Raw genomic sequence first — 19,273 nt, 5'->3', positions numbered from 1 at the left:
TACTTTGACATCTGTGATTCAGTGTTATTGTAAAGCAGGCAAGTTTGAACAAGCTTTTGAAGTGTTTCAGCAAACTGATTAATGGAATTGGGTAGATTCTTACGTTTTCACAATCTTGATAATCTCATCGAATCTTTTACTGTTTGATCGTTTACATCTACAGATGTCACCAACCCCAAATACATTGTTTTTGTTTATAATATTGCCTTGAATTGATGTAATTTATTGATTTTAAAAGATGAGGTGCACCTAATTGTTTAAACTTTGAATTATCTAACCATTTGTTTTTCAACAGAGTTGTAGGTGGGCTTGTGATCACGTTTTTTCTTGAAAAGGCTAAAGACATAGCTGATAGATTGCTCCAATGATTGGGCTGTTCTCCCATTAAAGTGGTACGTGAGTTGGTTCGTCGTGAGATAGTTCGTTGATGTGTTTTAGGGGTCGATTATCTTCTCCTTTCTTTCGAATTTCAATGCATGTTCGTTGATTGGGTATGTTTCTTTTGATTGAGTTTTACAAGTTAAATAGATAAAAAAAAATCAATTATCTTGATGATCTTATTGTATAGTTGTGAATTTTGATAGATATGGAGTACATTGTGATCTAAGGGAAAGAAAACATAAATGTGTGGTACAATTCTTGAGATTGACATGAAGAAGATAAAAAGAATCATGAATTCCAATTCTGTTGGAATGGAATCATGAATTCCAATTCTGTTGGAATCTAAACTACAATTTGGTTTTGTTTTGACAGAAATTGATGTTTGAAGAACGGACCACAAATTTCAAAGTGATTCTAAGCATTCTCAGAGAATATTATTCTTACATGATTTGATTCATTGCAGTTATTTTCGTTAAATGTCTAATTTCATGGATGATCAAGGAAAGAGCTATTCTTCTGATAGAATAATCTACAATAGAATGATAGGAGTATATGTAATAATATATTCTGCTAGAATATTCAGGTCGAATAATATACATATTTTTATTTGTTATTAGTGAGTATTTCATTGTCATAGAATATTATATAAAGTTTTTACATTTTTAAGAACGTATTGAAAAATTTGAAGTTGTATCTGAAAATGTGTTATTAGTCGGTGTTGGCATTCTCATAGAATATCATTCTAATAGAAATATGTATCCTGAAATTCGTAGAGAATATGATTCTAACAGAATAAAATCGGGTTTAATTATAAAAATTACGTTATAATTAAAATTAAAGTAATTAAAAAAATTAGCATTTTAAAATCAAAAGAGTTAATTATCCCAAAAAATATGGAAATTTTCTTTTTTAAATTTATCTCAGTTGTCTAAAATACCCTTAGAATGAAATTAGATGGTATTTTTCAATTATCTTTAATTTTATAATATATATTAATCACTTTCTTAAATTAAGTAAAATGATTGGTTCACATTTATGCATACAATAACACAATAATTAGTTTAAATAGAATAACCTAAGCCTATATATATATATATATATATATATATATATATATATATATATATATATATATATATATATATATATATATATATTCTCGCATACTTTCGTATCAAAGGAGAAAACCCCCTAAACTTGGATCGTATTCAATTATTGGTTATCGTTATTGTTAAATGTTTTAACTTTTGATGTAATGGTATAATTGATGATGAGAGAGGCCTCAACAGAAACAAGTGTATTGTGCTATCAAATTAAACATTAGAAACTTTCTTTTATTGGTTCTTAAGTAACTTTAAGGCTAGGATTCATTGGATTACATGGTTGTAGTTCTATCTTAATTTGTTTTGTAGTTGGTTTTTGTTTTAGTTTTGTTTTTAATATTTGTTTTTAATATATATATATATATATATATATATATATATATATATATATATATATATATATATATATATATATATATATATATATATATGGTGTAGGTTCATATGAGACCATCATATTTTGTGAGATATGAGGACGCAATTCTAGCAATTCATTTTGGAGATAAAAAAATGCAAAATAAATGAAAACATTCGAGAAAAACAAATTAAATATTATTTTCGTCATTTTTTTATCCAAAACAAATAAATAAAAAATAAAAAATTACCGTTTTTTCAAAAAATACGTGATATATTCTAATAAAATATTATACTTTAAATATTATAATCGAATTTTTAGAATATTAGAATATTCTATTAAAATATTAAACTATAAATATTCAAAAAATTCTAATAGAATATTAGAATATTCTAACAAATCTAAAAAATTAAGTAGAATATTAGAATATTTTAACATATCCATCAATTTTAGTAGAATATTAGAATATTCTAACATTTTAAAATTTTGATTTGATTATTTACAGTGTAATATTCTATTAGAATATTTCACTCATATTTCGAAAAAAAAACGGTGATTTTTATTTTATTTATTGGATAAATCAAATAACGAAAATAATATTAATTTTTTTTTTTGGATTTTTTCCTATTATTTTGCATTTTATAATTTTATTTTTTTGATCTCTAATATAAGTGGCTAGGATCGCGTCTCCATGTCTCATAAATTTAGCATGGTTTCGAATAAACCTCTATCTCTCTCTTTCTCTCTCTCTCTCTCTCTCTCTCTATATATATATATATATATATATATATATATATATATATATATATATATATATATATATATATATATATATATATAGTTCTAAAAAAATAAAATAAACATCTATTAAAAATTAATCTATTGCTCATTAGGTAGTACCAAAAATGAGTTGTTAGAGTAAAAATTACATGGCATAACATCTATTAAAAATATAATATTTATCAAGTTTAATGAATGTGTGATATCTATCCAGAGCTAAGATCTAATATAAAATGTTCCACTAAAATGTCCAAACAACAAAATACACACCTCATTAGTTATATGTTGACAGATGCAATGTTCTATTAAAATGTTCAAACAACAAAATACAATCCTCTTTAGTTCTATGTGGTTGGATGCAAACTCCCGCATAAATTATATAATATAATTTTAACATATGAGATTTCATTATGTTATTACATAAAATAAGCAAGAACTAAGAGATCATGATTCATGACAATATCTTAAAGAAGTAGCAAAAAGAAGATCATCATGACATTTTGAGAAGTATTAAAGGGGCTAAAGTGCAACAAATAACACGAATGTTGGACCAGACTCTATAAATAAAATCCCATACAAATAAATGGTTCAAATTATGATGTAAATGTAAAATATATAAAGTAGTAATAGCTTGTTAACTTAAACGTATGGTGACATTGCAATAGACAAACATACAGTCTTAAAGGTGATCTAAATAAAAAAAATGTAGGTAACTGGCTTTTAAAGTTTCACTATATATGCAAAAACAATATATTGTCGTACTACCATTGTTGTATCGTGTAACATAAAAAGTCAATGCATTTGTTATTGGTAGTTTTCGTGTATTGATAACACATCGATTAGCTTAGATATTATTTTATAATGAACATAACGGAAAGACACGCTTTACCATTTTTCATGACCACTCATGATATACCACATTTCTTTAAAATTGAACGAAATACCTAGCCATGGTTTCTTAAAAATCATACATTTTGTAAGCCTTGCATGTCTCTTATGATAGAACTTATACTTTCTAATTTTTTCAAGATATTTGTTCATGAATTCATCATCAAATGTTGATAGCATATGCATTTGGAAAACACAACTTTGATGTCCATGTCAATGGAATTGACTATATCATATATGATGGCTAAATGATTCATATCTATAATATATTCTTGGACATCTATAAAAACTATTTCCATCTGTACGCAAATGGCAGGTTTTGGTTGTTGCCTCCATGGGCTAGGAAAATAGTTCCCAAGTATTCCCATTTTAGGTGAGCACTGTTAATTACGATGAGTGGATGAAAGAAGTTTTTAATTTTTCAAATCTACAAATTATCGGGTAACTAATCAAATAAGAAAACATCAGTCTTAAGATGTGTAATGGTTCCTGGATTCATCATTTATGAATTGTAACAAATTATAGAAAGTCTTGAGAAACTTTATTCAATGGAGTCCCTCAATAAATCTAACGCATGCTATTTTGTTGTCATGCTTGGCAGTATGAAATATGAACACTTAAGTGGTCATGTAGAGTCCGAGTGATCTACTTTCCATGCAACATGTTTCATGAACTATAAGACAATATATCATTTATGAAGTGACCCAACACTTTTTTGTTTGTATTAGGGATGATAGAGACACAATTGTGCATTTGTGAAAGTGTGCTCATCAACAAAGTTATATGCTTGAAAATGTTCAGTAATCTTATATTTTGTAGCTCTGAAACACTATTTACAATCTTTAGCACAACAAACTACTTCAACTTTTTTTTTTTTTTTTTTTTTTTTTTTTTTTTTTTTTTTTTTGCATATTTGATGGTTCTAATATGAAATTCCTCATGAACATGTTTCATTTCCAATGTTAGTTTAATATATTATTTGTTTTTGAGCAAGTGAAACTTTTGATATGTGATGACGGTTTGTGGGATACTAATATCTTTTGTTTGTGGGTTGAGGGTTTGGGCAACGATGATGGATCAAACATTCCTAAGGGAATTGTTTTAGTTTGTTCAAAATAAAAAAAATATATATATATAAAACTATACTCTTGGGGTTGTTGAAGCTCAGTATTATCAAGTATTATTATCATCAAAATATGATATACACATCATATTTCCATTGGTTTTTCCATGTGGATGTATGTTTAAATCAGCAACCAACATCATCAATGTTTCATAATCGTTTCCACATTCATCAACTTCATATGCAGGACCAATGTAAGAATCTTCCTTACATTTATGCTTACAATCAACCCACGTACATGCCCATCATAAGAAATCTTTGCATACCTTATGAGCACATGACTCGATGTTATAAGTAGTAAATTACATATTTGGCTACTTTCGACGTTGGATGACCCATTCCCACCATAACCGTTTTTCCTAACAAAACAATTTGTGGTGGGATTTATAGAATGTTATGTAAGTAACCAGTTAACACCACTTTTGGCAACATGATTTTTGGAGGCATATTAGTAACAATATTGACAAAATATTCGATATCATTGTCATCAATAATTTTCATAAAACCATATGATTCAAGCAATTAAGATGATATTCATGCAACTCAATAACTTGATTATTAACATAAAATAATTATTATCAACACATAAGGGTCTTTAACAAGCTTAACAAGATAATTCACCAAATCAAATTAATCCAAGCTATAAAATCACACCATATTCATAAATTCATCTACTCTAAACAGAAGTTAAAAACCTTTAGCTCATATCTACAGCAATTAACAACCAAAAATCGAAATCTAATGATTCAAACATGGTTTATGCAAAAGATTAAGAAAAAGAATAGTGTTTATTTCCTTTGATCTCTTCTAACTTGACTTCTAAGTTGAATTCTCGAAAACCAGAGCTTCAAGAACCCTTCTGATCACCAACGAGTCGCCAAAAGTCTCCAACAAGTGTTAATGTTTCGGGAATAACCGATATATATAAGACTTTTCAAAATTACGCACCAACGCGTCGAGTTATTAGACCCAACTCGACGAGTTCTTTACTTAAAACGCGTGTACGGCAAGGTATTTCTGGTTCACGAATATTCCATCCTACTCGTCGAGTTGATGGCCAACTCGCTGAGTTTTTCTTCTTTTAAGCTTTATTTCTTCAAGCTTTAATTCTCAAGCTTCCAATTGCTAGTTCTTCTTCCTTTTTCACTTGAGCATGTCTTTAAGGCTGAAACCATAATTTTAACATAACTAAGTACCTTTTGTTCATCAATCGAGACAAAATAGCCAAAAAAGTATTAAGATATTATACAAAATAAATGATTAAATATGCACATATCAATAATGCTAGTTGTAACGTCTTGTTTCTGGTATGAATTTATTCTCAATTATTGCATTTTCTTGGAGAACTCATCGAGTTGGAAACCTCAACTCGACATGTCAAAGTTGTTTTGGCCGTGACATTTAATGAGTCAACTCAACGAGTTGAGATGCCTCAATTCGGCGAGTTGGCAGCTGGGAAGAAAACCCTAATTTTAGGGTTTTTCACCCTATTTAAACACCTTAAGTCCCAGGTGTTGGGCTCATTTCCAGCCTCCATAACCCCTAACCCTAATCTCGAAACCCTAGAGCCTCCTTGAGTGTTGTGAGCTCATTTTTAGTGTGTTTTGGTGTGTTTGAAGCTTGGTGCAAGGTGGTGGTTCACGTTGGAGCTTTCAGATCTTGATTCTCTGCTCCATTTCCAACACATTTCGGGTATAAAGTTCTAACCTTGCTTAATATTGGCTTAGATCTCTTTTTGGGTTAGTTTGTATGATTTTAGCCATGTTTGGTTGGTTGATGGGAGTGTAGGACGTCCGAAGTGTTATTCTTTCAGATCCATGATCTTCATGAGCTCTTTTGGTATAAAGGTGCCACCTTTATGGTCTTAAGGGCTTCATGCATCTATTAAGTCATTCTTATGGCTTCTTTTGAGAGTTTGGGCTTCTCCTAGTCATGCATGAGTGTAAAGTTAGAAACTTTACGTAGTCATTCAGCTTTTAGGGCCAAATCTACAGTTTGGGGTTATGCCTTTGGTGATTAGGTGCTTAATGATTAAGTCCTTAACCTTTTAAGCCTAGGGTTTGGGTTTTGAACCCATTTTGGTGTTCTTAGGGGTAAAGTTGGAAACTTTACACTTCTTGAGGTCTTTTCAGTTAAGATTTGAGCTGTGAAGCTCTTAGTTTCGATAAGGATGGCTTAATGAATTAAGATGTTGGATTTATGGCGCACTCGATAAGTTTATGGGTGAACTCGGCGAGTTGGATCGGTTTCTTCCCAAATTTGTAGACTGATGGATAAACTCGGCGAGTTGAAGGACAACTCGGCGAGTTGGGGCAACTCGGATCGTTGACTTTGACTTTAGCCTTTGACCAAGTTTGACCTATAAGGGGCTTTTGGGCATTTTGAGTTGTACTTAAGAAACCTTTTATGTTTAGGGGTTGAGTAGAGTCGATATTCGGAGACGGGATCCGTTCAACTACCTTTCTATATTCGAGGTAAGTTTCCTTACCGGGTCGAAGGCACCAACGCCGACCTATGTTTATGTTATGTTGATAGTATGCTAGCTGTCTTTGTGACTCTTGCATATGCCTGTGCTTATATGCATTTTGGACTAAGGTCCGATGTCGGGCGGAGCCCGATAACTATTTGTATGCTATGTATATTGCATGTGTGTGTGTTTATATGTTTTCCGAGCTCAGCTCGATGACCGGGTGGGGCCCGATGACTGGGTGGGGCCTAATATATGTTGTTGTATATTTGGTATGTGGTTGTTTGGGGGAGACTCACTAAGTTTTGTGCTTACTATTTTCAGTTTATGTTTCAGGTACTTCCGGTTGTAAAGGGAAGAGCTCGGGATGACTGCATTGCACACACTGTTGAGATTCCGCTTATGATGTTTACTCTGATTTTATGACAAAATGATACATTGAGTTTTATTTGAATGTTTGGATGTTATTGGAAAATAGTCTTTTATCTATTATTAAAATGAACATTTTGGGACCATATTTTTGGATGTTACACTAGTATTTTGGTTTACAAATATAATTCTCTTTATTTTAAAGCAAATCCTTGCAATGACATATATGAATCTTTGATTGGTGTAAGTAGAAACGATAACTTGATCCTGAATGTTAGTTCATCTACTTTGAATAAATAATGTTTATGGCATTGTCGTCTTCGCCATATAAACGAGAAGAGAATCGACAAGCTCCAATCAAATGGAAACTTGGAATCATTTAAGTTAGGGTTTAATGGAGATTGTGAATATTGTTTACTTGGTAAGATGACTAAGTCTCCTTTTACAGGCAACTTTCAAAGAGGAACGTATAAGTTGGACATATTCCACTTGGATGTATGTGTTCCGTTCAGACACATCACTAGACATGGTGAAAGATACTTTTTCACATTGACTGATGATTTCAGTACATATGGATATGCCTATCTGATTAAACATAAGTCCGAGACATTTAAAGTATTCAAGAAATTCCAGAGAGAGGTAGAGAAGTAGTTGGGAAAGAAAATCAAGATACTTCGTTCTGATAGTCTCACAATTAGCTTCACTAAGAAGAACACAACACAACAATGTGTCTGAGAGAGGAAATCAAACCTTTCTTGACATGGTTCGTTCTATGATGACTCGTGTTACACTCCCAATTAGTTTTTGGGGTTATGCCCTAGAAACGACCTCTTATATTCTAAGCCTTGTACAAACAAAGAAGGTTGAGAAAACACCATTCGAAATGTGGAAATGGACCCATATGTCTCTAGCACGAATCAAGGTTTGGGGTTGTGGGGCTTTCGTTCATCTAGAAGCGCTTGATAAACTTGAACTCAGATCAAAAAGGTGTTACTTCATTGTTTATCCTAAAGATTCTTTTGGATACTTGTTTTACAAGCCTATTGAGAACAAGATATTTGTTGCTCGTAGGGCAGTCTTTCATGAGAGAGAAATGATATCTTAAGATACTAGTAGGAGCCCAATTGATCTTGATGAGATTCAAGAGTCAACCAATGCATAACCTGAAGTTGACACTAGACCACAACAAGAGGTTGAACAATCTGTTGAGGAATCTAATATACTTCCACCTCCACCTCATAGATCTGATAGAGAACGTTGTTTACTAGAGTTATACGGATTCCATATTACTTAATAGGATGACAAACTATTAGGCGATAATGAGCCGTGCAGCTATCAGGAAGCCATGGTGAGCCTATAAGCTGCAAAATGGAAAGAGGCGATGGACAACGAGATTCAATCCATGTACGGTAACTAAGTATGGAACTTGGTTGATCCTACACCTGGTCTTAAAACCATTGGGTGTTGATGGGTATTCAAGAAGAAGGCTAAAATGGATGGGAACATACAGACTTATAAAGCTCGACTGGTCACAAAAGGTTATACTCAAACTCAAGGAATTGATTATGAGGAAACATTCTCACTAGTAGCGATGATTAAGTCTGTTAGGATACTACTTGTCATAGTTGCATTTCATGACTATGAAATATGGAAGATGGATGTAAAAATTGTTTTCCTTAATGAGAAACTGACTAAGGATGTTTACATGGCTGTATAGATGTTGATTATGCAACATGGATGTATAGATGTTGATTATGCAACATGGCACGTGTTTAAGTAAAACCTAATGAACCAGTACTACTGAAAACCCGCACACAATGAGTCGAGTCCCATATGCCTCGGCTATAGGATCGATCTTGTACGCCATGATATGTACAAGGCTAGACGTCCCATACACAATTAGTATGAAAATTTGTTATCAAGCCAATCTATGTGAAATTCATTGTAGCGCATTCAAGAACATTTTAAAGTATCTTAGAAGGACTAAAGATATGTTCTTGGTCTATGGTGGTAAAGAAGGGCTAAGCGTCAAAGTATATGTCGATGTAAGTTTCCAAACTGACAGTGATAATTTCAAATCACAATCTGATTATGTATTCATATTAAATGGAGGAGCAGTGACTTGGAGGAGTTCCAAGAAGGAGACTATATGTTGCTCAACTACAGAATCAGAGTATATTGCAACCAATGAAGCGGAAAAAGAAGAGTGTGGCTCAAGAAGTTCATTAATTATTTGGGTGCTGTTCCTAGAATAGTAGAACCAATTGAGATCTTCTGTGATAACGAGGGAGCAATTGCTTTACCTAAAGAACCTCGAGATCACAAGCATACAAGGCATATTCATAGAAAGTGTCACTACACCAGGAAACTTGTTGAAGATGGAGACATCATTTTAGAAGAGTTCCATCATAATATAATCCAACTAATCCACTCATTAAACCATTGTCACATATTAAGCATGATGCTCATACTAGGTTTATTGGCATTAGATCTCCTATTGAATTGGTTTGACTACACAATTTGTAGTTTGATCATATGGAACATTTTAGATATTTATATTTAGTGATTAAATTACTTTGTTTTTCATATTATCTATGATCCTTCTTTTGCATGTTTAGAACCACTTCCAGAATAATTTTATTATTCAAACTTCCACAATCAGTCCTACTCTTGGAAGACAATAGTGAATTAAGATTGTCATAGTATTGGTATATTTCTCATAGGGATGAACATAGCATAACCTTACGACCAATGCTGACGAGTACTTGAAAATGGAGTTTTAAAGTATTGGAGTAACCACACTTAAAGATTACTTCATGGGTCATGTCATAAGTAAATAAAGATGGTTGAATTTCTTATTCTTCAAATAGAGATACATGAGGCCTTGTTCTACAATATGTTGCGATGTAGTCATCTACCAGAGTTTAGATGGCGACCACTGACTAATCTAAATAAGGGCTCATAACCTATAAGTGGTGAATTACGAGTTCAAGCAATGTTGTAACTGTTGGATTAGGTGTCTAAGCCCATAAATATTTTGTTATGTACTTGATTTGATTATGAGCATGATCCTTTTGTGTTGCCTTCACTCATGCAACTTGATAGGATGACAAGTGGAGAGAGAGAGAGTAGGATTTATTATATAAATAATAAATTGGTACTCAGAATGATTTTATTAATATATTATATGATTAATATATTATTTGGAAATCATATTATTAATTAGTAATTAATCAGAAATTAATCTAGTATTAATTTTGGGATTAAAGGAACTGATTAATAATGAAGGGATTGATTATGTAAATTAGTAATAGTTATAGTTTGGACTAATGGATCCTATTGATAAGGGGTGGACGGAAATCTATGGGAAGCTCATAGAGTTTTCGTCCAAGGGCCTTTCATATGGGGGTTCATGGATTGCTTAAGGCCTAAGCAAGTGAATTAGGGTTTCCACCTGAAAACCCTAATAGCCTCAACTATATAAACCCTCCTAACATAAGGATTTTCGGCCCCCTATGAGTTTTGTGAGAAACCCTAGCCGAATTCCACCTCTCTCGTAAGTCATCTTGTTGCATTGGGTGTTTGTGACTCCATTAGAGGTGCAACACTTGGGGCACTAGACTTTCAGAAGTCAAGATCAAGAAGGATTATACTTGTTATTGCTACATAAAAAGAAAGGTAAGCTTCTAACCCTAGTTTATATGTCAATTTCGAAATTGAGTATACTAGTTATATGGTTATTGCTTTGGTGTTCATAGTTGTATGTTTAATAGAGAAAAACTTAGATCCAAAGAAATTGGGGTTGCATGTACACCATAGGAATGATGTTATGCTCAAAACCCATCAGTAACTACATAGTTCATGTGATGATGCTCTAACCCTTATTGGACACTTATTAGGGGAGAAATCCCCGAAACAATAATGTCTATGAGATGTAGGTGATGATCCCTAGTAAAAACCCTTAATAATAAGGAAATGTGATGTAGGCGATGGCAAGTAGGAGATGGCCCTTAGGACAAATCCTTAGGAAAGAATAGATAAGAAAACAGGGATGTGTAATTTGGTTAATTGTTTGATAATTAAAAATATTAACTGTATCGTTGTGGGTTGAAAACCCTATGTATCTCAGCAGGTTTCCCAACTTGACCCACGCAGTATCTTTGTATCACATGAAACAGTAATAAGTTACACTATTGATGATGCATGGAACTGATGAGAGATTTGAGAAACCATTAACTTTAATAAGATGTTATAAGTCTTCGTTTATGCTTATGTTTCTTGTATTGACGATGACATCTCAACTTCTATAAATACATTTCGTGGAAATGTCTTGATAAAATTATTATCATGATTTTTGGGGAAAATTCCGCAAAGTAAATCAATTTCAAATGAAAACTTTGATTTTAACATCGTACTTCATTTAAGGCCATTTCTAGAATTTATCTTGATTTTTGCGATCGTAATTCTCTTTTCTCCGATCACGTTTTTCGATTTCTTTCTTTGGAAGCTTCCGTCTCTCATATAAATAAGACCCTCAACACCAGATACAAGAGTTAGACGGTTCCAGACGACAATAGACACTTTTCTAAAGATCTGAAGGTTGTGAATCATGTCTGGCTAAAACACTAGTTTGCAGTTCTGCATAGACTAGTACATTTCATGTGATTAGTTTTTAGATCTGGTTTTTTATTTGTGTTTCTATCTAGATTTTTCAGTTTTGAGCTTAATGAATGTTTGATTTTCACTCTTGTTAGTCTGATCACCTAGCTAGGGTTTTGTCATTCCAGTTAATCAGTTAATAGAATCCATAATTTTTCATGTCAACTAGTAATAAGTAACAAGTATTAGATTGGTTCTGTGTTGGGATTTAACTCTGATATAATGTAGAAGTGATGAATCGAGAATGTAACAAATCAGAGTAACAAAAATGTAATTCGAACACACGATGTAAATATGATCTGGTTTCAGCTCTATTATACTTTCAATTCTTATAGAGAGAAAATAGACAAGTTGGTACTAAGCCTCTCATATAACTCTAAGTAATGTCCCTATTTATAGGAAACATGAAAGCACACAAAAAATTACAAGGACTAAACATCTAAGCTTCGTTACAAAATGCCTTGTAAAATAATATTAAGACTTCGACATATTACAACAGGTCTTCGACCCTTACAATCTCCCCCTTTGTAATAATGTCGACCTTCTTCAGTTCGTAAGAATATGTATGGCATACAGCATTACCCTTCGAAGTTCCGTGTACCAAGAAATAATCTTCTTCAGCTCCTTCTTATCCCCAATATTGTTTTTTAACAGTTATTCATACGAACAATAAAGTTCGTATACTGGGACGTTGTGTATCTCTCTACTTCGCATGCCTGGAACAAAAATCTCTTGGCCTTCCCATTCTTATCTTTCCCTGTGAAGACCAATCCAAATGGATTTAAGAATATCTCCCCGTCTGCATACTTCTTTAACTCCACTTGAGACTTCGTTGGTTCCATGGGAGCTTTTACTTCCAACCCCTTCGCATTTGCTAACTCCACATCAGTTAGTGCCAAACATTCATAGTAGTTGTCTGTGAATATCTTGATGTGAGCTATCCTAAGACGAAAAACTTCTGGATCAGTTTCTCAAAGATACGAAGCATCTTTATCTTTCAATAGCAATGCAACTTGTATAAGAACATACAAGTTCATCAACCGAAAATCAGCCACAGAAAAATCACACATTTGACCATTCGCCCTTGTAACATAGTAACAAAAATTCTGCATCATATTCTCAAACATAACATCCTTCTTAATACTGATCAACTTCTTTATCTTCACAAGTGACCATATTTCCTTTGTAGCTTTCCCAAGAACAGCATGAAATCTGAGTTTCATATATGTGTAGTCATCATCATTATCAAACTTCTCATCAATTTTGTACTGAGCCATGATGAACATCATCTCATTCACAGGGAAATCCAGTTGGTTCATGTCTGAATTAGCAACAACATAGTTTTGCTTCGGCTTCTTCTCAAAAGCATACATATGATTATATGCAACTTCTGCTTCGATTGTTTCATATTTGTAATGCTTGCTTGGATCTCCCTTGTTCATTCCAGGTGGATCATTTACACGAAGACTCAAAATAATTTGAACCACTCTTAATTTCTCCAACTTAGCTTCAACTTCAACTTTCTTCTCCTCTTTCGACTATTCGACCACAATTGTTTTCCCTTTGTCTTTGATCGAAGAGCTATGAACAACTTCTTTTGGCTTCGAACCACTACCACCTTCAGCAGAAGAACCAATCACAATTCCTTTTGAAATTGGCCTTGTAATTGGTGTAGTGGTAACAATCATTGAAGTAACTGGCCCAACAGATGAAAGAATTGGTTTTGTTGATGGAATCTTTGTTGAATAAACTTTCCCAACAGTCTTAACATCTTCATGCGAACTCACACCAACCTTCACATCACCAACCTTCTTTTCTCCCCTTGCACCCCTATGGTAACAGGTGGGGCATCTGTTGGTAGAAGATTTGAGATCCTGGACAATGGAGCCAACTGTTTATGCAAAACAGCTTCAAATTGAGAAAACTTCTGAGACAAGAATTCTGGTGTAATGATTGAAGAGGAAACAGGCTTGACAGACAATTCTTTCAGCTCCTTTAGCAAAGTAATGACCTCCACAAAACTCTGGCTGTTATTCGAAGAAAGTTGAGTAATTTGAGGACTCAAACTTTCGTATAGCTTGACAAACTTCGTAACAGCATCACATATGATATCCACCTTCTGATTGAGAGATTCATAGTCATGCTGAACACTAACAATCTATTTTTCCATGTCGTCACGAAGTTCTCTAATTTGCATATTAACATCCTCTCTGACCTTCTTCACATCTTGAACAAACAAGACATGTCGTTCCTTAGCCAACCGTCGAAAATCTTTAACTTCACCCATAAAATTCGAAGATTGAGACTTCATCCGTAAATCATTACACTTATCATTCTGATCCAACTTCTCCATTAATCGAGATTCAAAGTCTGCAACCAATCCAGAACATTTGGTAAGCAGTCTGGCTTCGACAGATTTCAGCATACCATCGATTTCTATACTGGAGACAGATTGACTTCCCCCCCATGTCAGCTTGAGACTGAATAATTGAATTCAACTTCTTGTTCAGAATCTTGAATTGCTTCATGGACATCAACATATGATCAGGAAAATTCTCTTCCTCATCATCAAACTCCAAATCTTCAAAAGTTCCCTCAAAATCTCCTTCGTCAGTATCAGTTTCAGGTTCACCAACTTCTTTGGGTGGATCAGTGGATTGGGATGAGAAAAGTGTGGTAAACGGATGTTGAATAACATGCTCAAAAGTAGGTGAGTGTGTGATGTTCGAAACAGGGATGATATAAGGTGGAAAAGAAACAGTAGTATCCATGTGAGATAAAGCAGGAATACCTTGAGTTGATAATGGAAGCGTTGTATTCGAAACTCCATCACCCATGTTGACATTTGCATCCGTATCAGATACGTTTGTAGTGATGTCTGAAGTTCGAACCTCCTCAGTAACTGATTCGGTTAACAAAACTTCGGGTGGTATGACCGTAGTCTGCTCAGGAGTCGATGTTTGTTTGGAAAGATTAGCTTCGGGAGTTTCAGGAACTTTCTCCTCTTCAGACGATTCCTCTTGAATAACCAACTTTCGTTTCTTTATCTTCTTCTTGGAAATGTGGTTGGCTACATCTTCAGCTCGTCGTTTCTTTGATGAAGGAGAAACAGGAGCTGGAACCTCACGAATAAGGACCCCTTGGTGATTAAGATGTGGTTTTCGAACCATTGTAAGAGAAAACCTAGAAGAACCATCTATAGACATTCGTGAACCACGAGTTAACTTCTTTAATCTTCGAAAAACACCAGACTTCGATGGAATTGTTTCCTTAGCTTGTTCATCAACAACAGGCTCAATAGGCTTTATCAAAACAGTCGAAACTTGCTCCTCTATCGTAGACTGTTTCTTTGGAGACTTCTTTGACTTGGATTCTTGATCAGGCTTCTCAGGAGTAGCCTTTGCATCCTTCTTCGAACGGTTTGATTTCTTAGAAGGACCAACATCCTCTTTGGACAATAACTTTCCTGCTTCAACAGTAGGATTGATAGTTTTCAAATACTCAACCAACACCAAGTTTGTTGGATCAACATGCTTCAACATTAAATCAGGGATCCTGACAATGTGTGTAAATACCTTAGCATCATCAGAAACCTCCTTTGGAAAGTGATATTTCATGAATTCAACAGTCTCTTCATCAGCAGGCACCTGAATCCCTTCTTTGTCATAGAAATATCGAAAAATCAAACTCCAATACCTTGCACACGAAATTCCTTGAACCAAATTTGTGTTCTCAACACTTTTCTGAAATTCCTTCCAAATATGAGTTGAGTAATCCATTGAAATATCATAATACACTCCAGCAACCATAGCATAAACTTCCATTCGACCTTTATCTAAACCAACACTACGACCAGTCAAGCAGCATAGAAAGATTCCAAAGAGAAAATTCCAAACAGTCGGAAGTCCTGATTTCTTGAAATCACTGATCTTGGTGAGTGGGGGTTGATGACCCATCTCATTGAACATATAGTTGACTTGAGAAAAAGAAAGATCAGTATATGGTGGGGAATTAGGGATATCAAGAATCTGACATAATATCTTCTTGGTCAAGCGTATCTTCTTCTCATTCACCAGTTGAAAGGTAATAATATCCATTGCTTTGCTGTAAGTAGCACTGGATCCTGCTTGTGAAAGCCATGAAAGAGGAACAGCAAACGAGTTGAACATGGCAGTCGAAAGAACAGAGCTTTTCAACGCGACAATCAACATCTTCAATTCTTCGGGATACAGTGAAACATCCCCCTCGACTTGATAATTTGTACTTTGAATCTTCATAATCGGTTGGGAAGTGATGTCTTTAGTTGTTTGGGATGCAGAATCAGCACCAGCAAGAGCAGCCATGATTAGGGTTTTGAAGCTTTGAAGAACAGAAACAATTTGGGGAATTTTTCTTTTGTGTGCGTAAACTGAGAAAGAACCCTTGATTCCTCTTTTATATGTAACCCTGGAATTTGAAATTAACGCGGGATAAGCATTAACTGAGATCTGACGTGGCACCTTGAAAATCGCACCACTCTGCCGATAAAGTAGTCATGCGTCAAAAAGTAATTGTCACATCGCCTTGAAAGCCGGACTGAATACAAAACTTCGTGTCAAACAGTCGATTCGTGTCTCCCAATAGAAGTGTAAGCGTCTCAAACCTTCGGATGGAGGTAAAGCTCTTTCGTCTTTAGGTTTAGAGACGAAGTCATTTGCTAGACATTCGAAATCATCAGCCTGAGTTGGTAGTACTCAGAACCTCAAGGATTTTGTGAGTGCAATGTGCCAAAGATAAGATACGAAAAAATTAACGAAAATTTTGGAACCGTGATGTCGAAAACAAATTTTCGACACAAAAGCAGAAAAACCACGGGCAAAGGTTGCTTCGTTAATTATCAAGAGACATAATCAACTACTTGTGTATGTTCCTGTGAATTTCAATCGAATACTTATAGAGAAGTATCGAAGGGCTTCTTTTTCAAGGCTTCATGGGTGGTTTACAATTTCATTACATATCAACCTAAACATAAGGTGAGTAATTGTAACCGAAATTACCTGTTTGACCAGTGTAGTCAGTGACAAGTATGCTTTGAGTTATTTTGCATGTGACTTAGAAAGCAAATAAAACTCACATGGAAATCACATTCAAGAAAATAAAATTTGTGTGCTGGATCTTGTTGGGTAACAAATATCGTGGGATTCGAATATGTAACATCCCAAATTTCGAGGCCAAAAAATTTCTTTTTAAAGCATTACTAAATCATAGTATCAAATCATTTCAAACATACTAAAAGGGTTATATAACAAATCAGAGTATCTTTTCAAAACACTTGTTCATTTTATCAGAGTAAACATCCCAGGCTAAACTTCTTTGGTGTGTGCCATGCGATCATCCCGAGCTCTTCCATCCGCTACCGGAAGAACCTGAAACCAAAACTGAAAACCGTAAGCACGAAGCTTAGTGAGTTCCCCAACCTACCACATACCACATACATATCCACATACTGGGTCCCCGCCCGCTGCATCGGGACTTGCCCGGCATCGGACTAGCTCTGGCATCGGGCCCCGCCCGACATCAGGCCCCGCCTGCCATCGAGCCCCGCTTGGTATACAAATCTGTTCTCTTAGGCCCCCTCCGGGCCTCGCCCGCTAAGCATATACAATCATATAAAATAACACATATCATAAAGCTAAACATACTCTACTGTACTACTGATCTAAGGCCTCGCCTGTCTTGGGCCCCGCCCCTGTCCTGCTACTGGTGAGTCATGAAACCCCGTCCACGCTCCTGCTGATAGTGAGATACGGGCCCCTGCCCCACACTCACCTCCCTACTAACTCGGGCCTCGCCCCTGCTCTGTTACTAATGATATACGGAACCCCGTCCATACTCGGCTAGTGATGAGATACGGGTCCTCGCCCGAATCACCTCCCTACCAGACACATACAAGTATCACAAAGACAATAAGTATAACTACACATACGCTACTGCCTCGGGTACCACCCGACATCGGACCGAAATCCAGAACATACTAGCTGGATCGGGCTAACCCCGGTAATGGATCTACATCCGAACAAATCACAATAAGTGCCTAGGGCTAACCCCCGAGTCCTCCTACTACACATAACCATAAGCATAAACATAACGGGCCGACATTGTGGCCGTAAACCCATGCACACAGTGAGGAGACTCACCTCGCACAGTTGAAGTCTCGCTGAACTCTTCTGACTGCTAACCGACACTTCTGAACCGTTGACCCTTCGGCTTCCCGAACTATCAATACCCAAAACAACATTTAGACCACAATAATCCAAAAGTCAACCCTGGTCAAACTTGGTCAAAGTCAACAGTCAAAGTCAACTTCCAGTTGACTTGACTTGCCGAGTTGTTCTACCAACTCGTCGAGTCCATACTCCTCCGATCCATTACAACCCCCGAATTAACTCGTCGAGTCTAGCAAGAACTCGACGGGTTCTCCTTCAACCATACAATTCGGGACCATCCTCAACCGACTTGCCGAGTCATATGAACAACTCGTCGAGTCCACCTTCATAGCTAAGGAGATTGCCTTGGAATCGCCGAATTTCTCCTCGAACTCGTTGAGTACTATGATCTTCATGCCCAATATGGACCCAGACTGGCCGAGTCCTTCACCAACTCAACTCACTGATCTAACTCATAACCATAAGGGATTTGGGTTTGCGACCTGACTCGCCGAGTCCGCTTTGTGACATCTCAATTCTGTCGATTACAGTCCATTTCATTGCTTCCAACTCATAGATCTGGACTCTTGAGGCTATCATTACACGTAAAGTTGCTAACTTTACATGCATGCAAGGTGCTATGAAGCTAAAACTCTTAATCCAAGCTAAAATGAAGGTCTAGGACATGAAATGGAGCCATAGTTGGATAAAGCTAGCAACTCTGAGCTTCTAAAGCTCAAGAGTGCCCAGATCTGAAGCCCAATACATCCTCAAGGGCTTAATACTCGGATTAAACTTGGAAATGGCCCAAATGTGGGAAAAATACAAGCTAGAAAGGGAATCTAGATGATTAACAGTCAAGGTATAAGCTTTATACCTTCAAATGATCTGAAATGCCACACCAACTCTGGATCTATAGCTCCTTCTTGCACCACTAAGAGTCTCCTTCCTTTTCCAAGCTTC

Source organism: Lactuca virosa, chromosome 7 (genome assembly GCF_052849685.1).
Source record: "Lactuca virosa cultivar CGN04683 chromosome 7, Lactuca_virosa_CGN04683_v6, whole genome shotgun sequence".
Taxonomy (NCBI): Eukaryota; Viridiplantae; Streptophyta; class Magnoliopsida; order Asterales; family Asteraceae; genus Lactuca; species Lactuca virosa.
Note: the sequence above shows the minus strand (reverse complement) of the source record.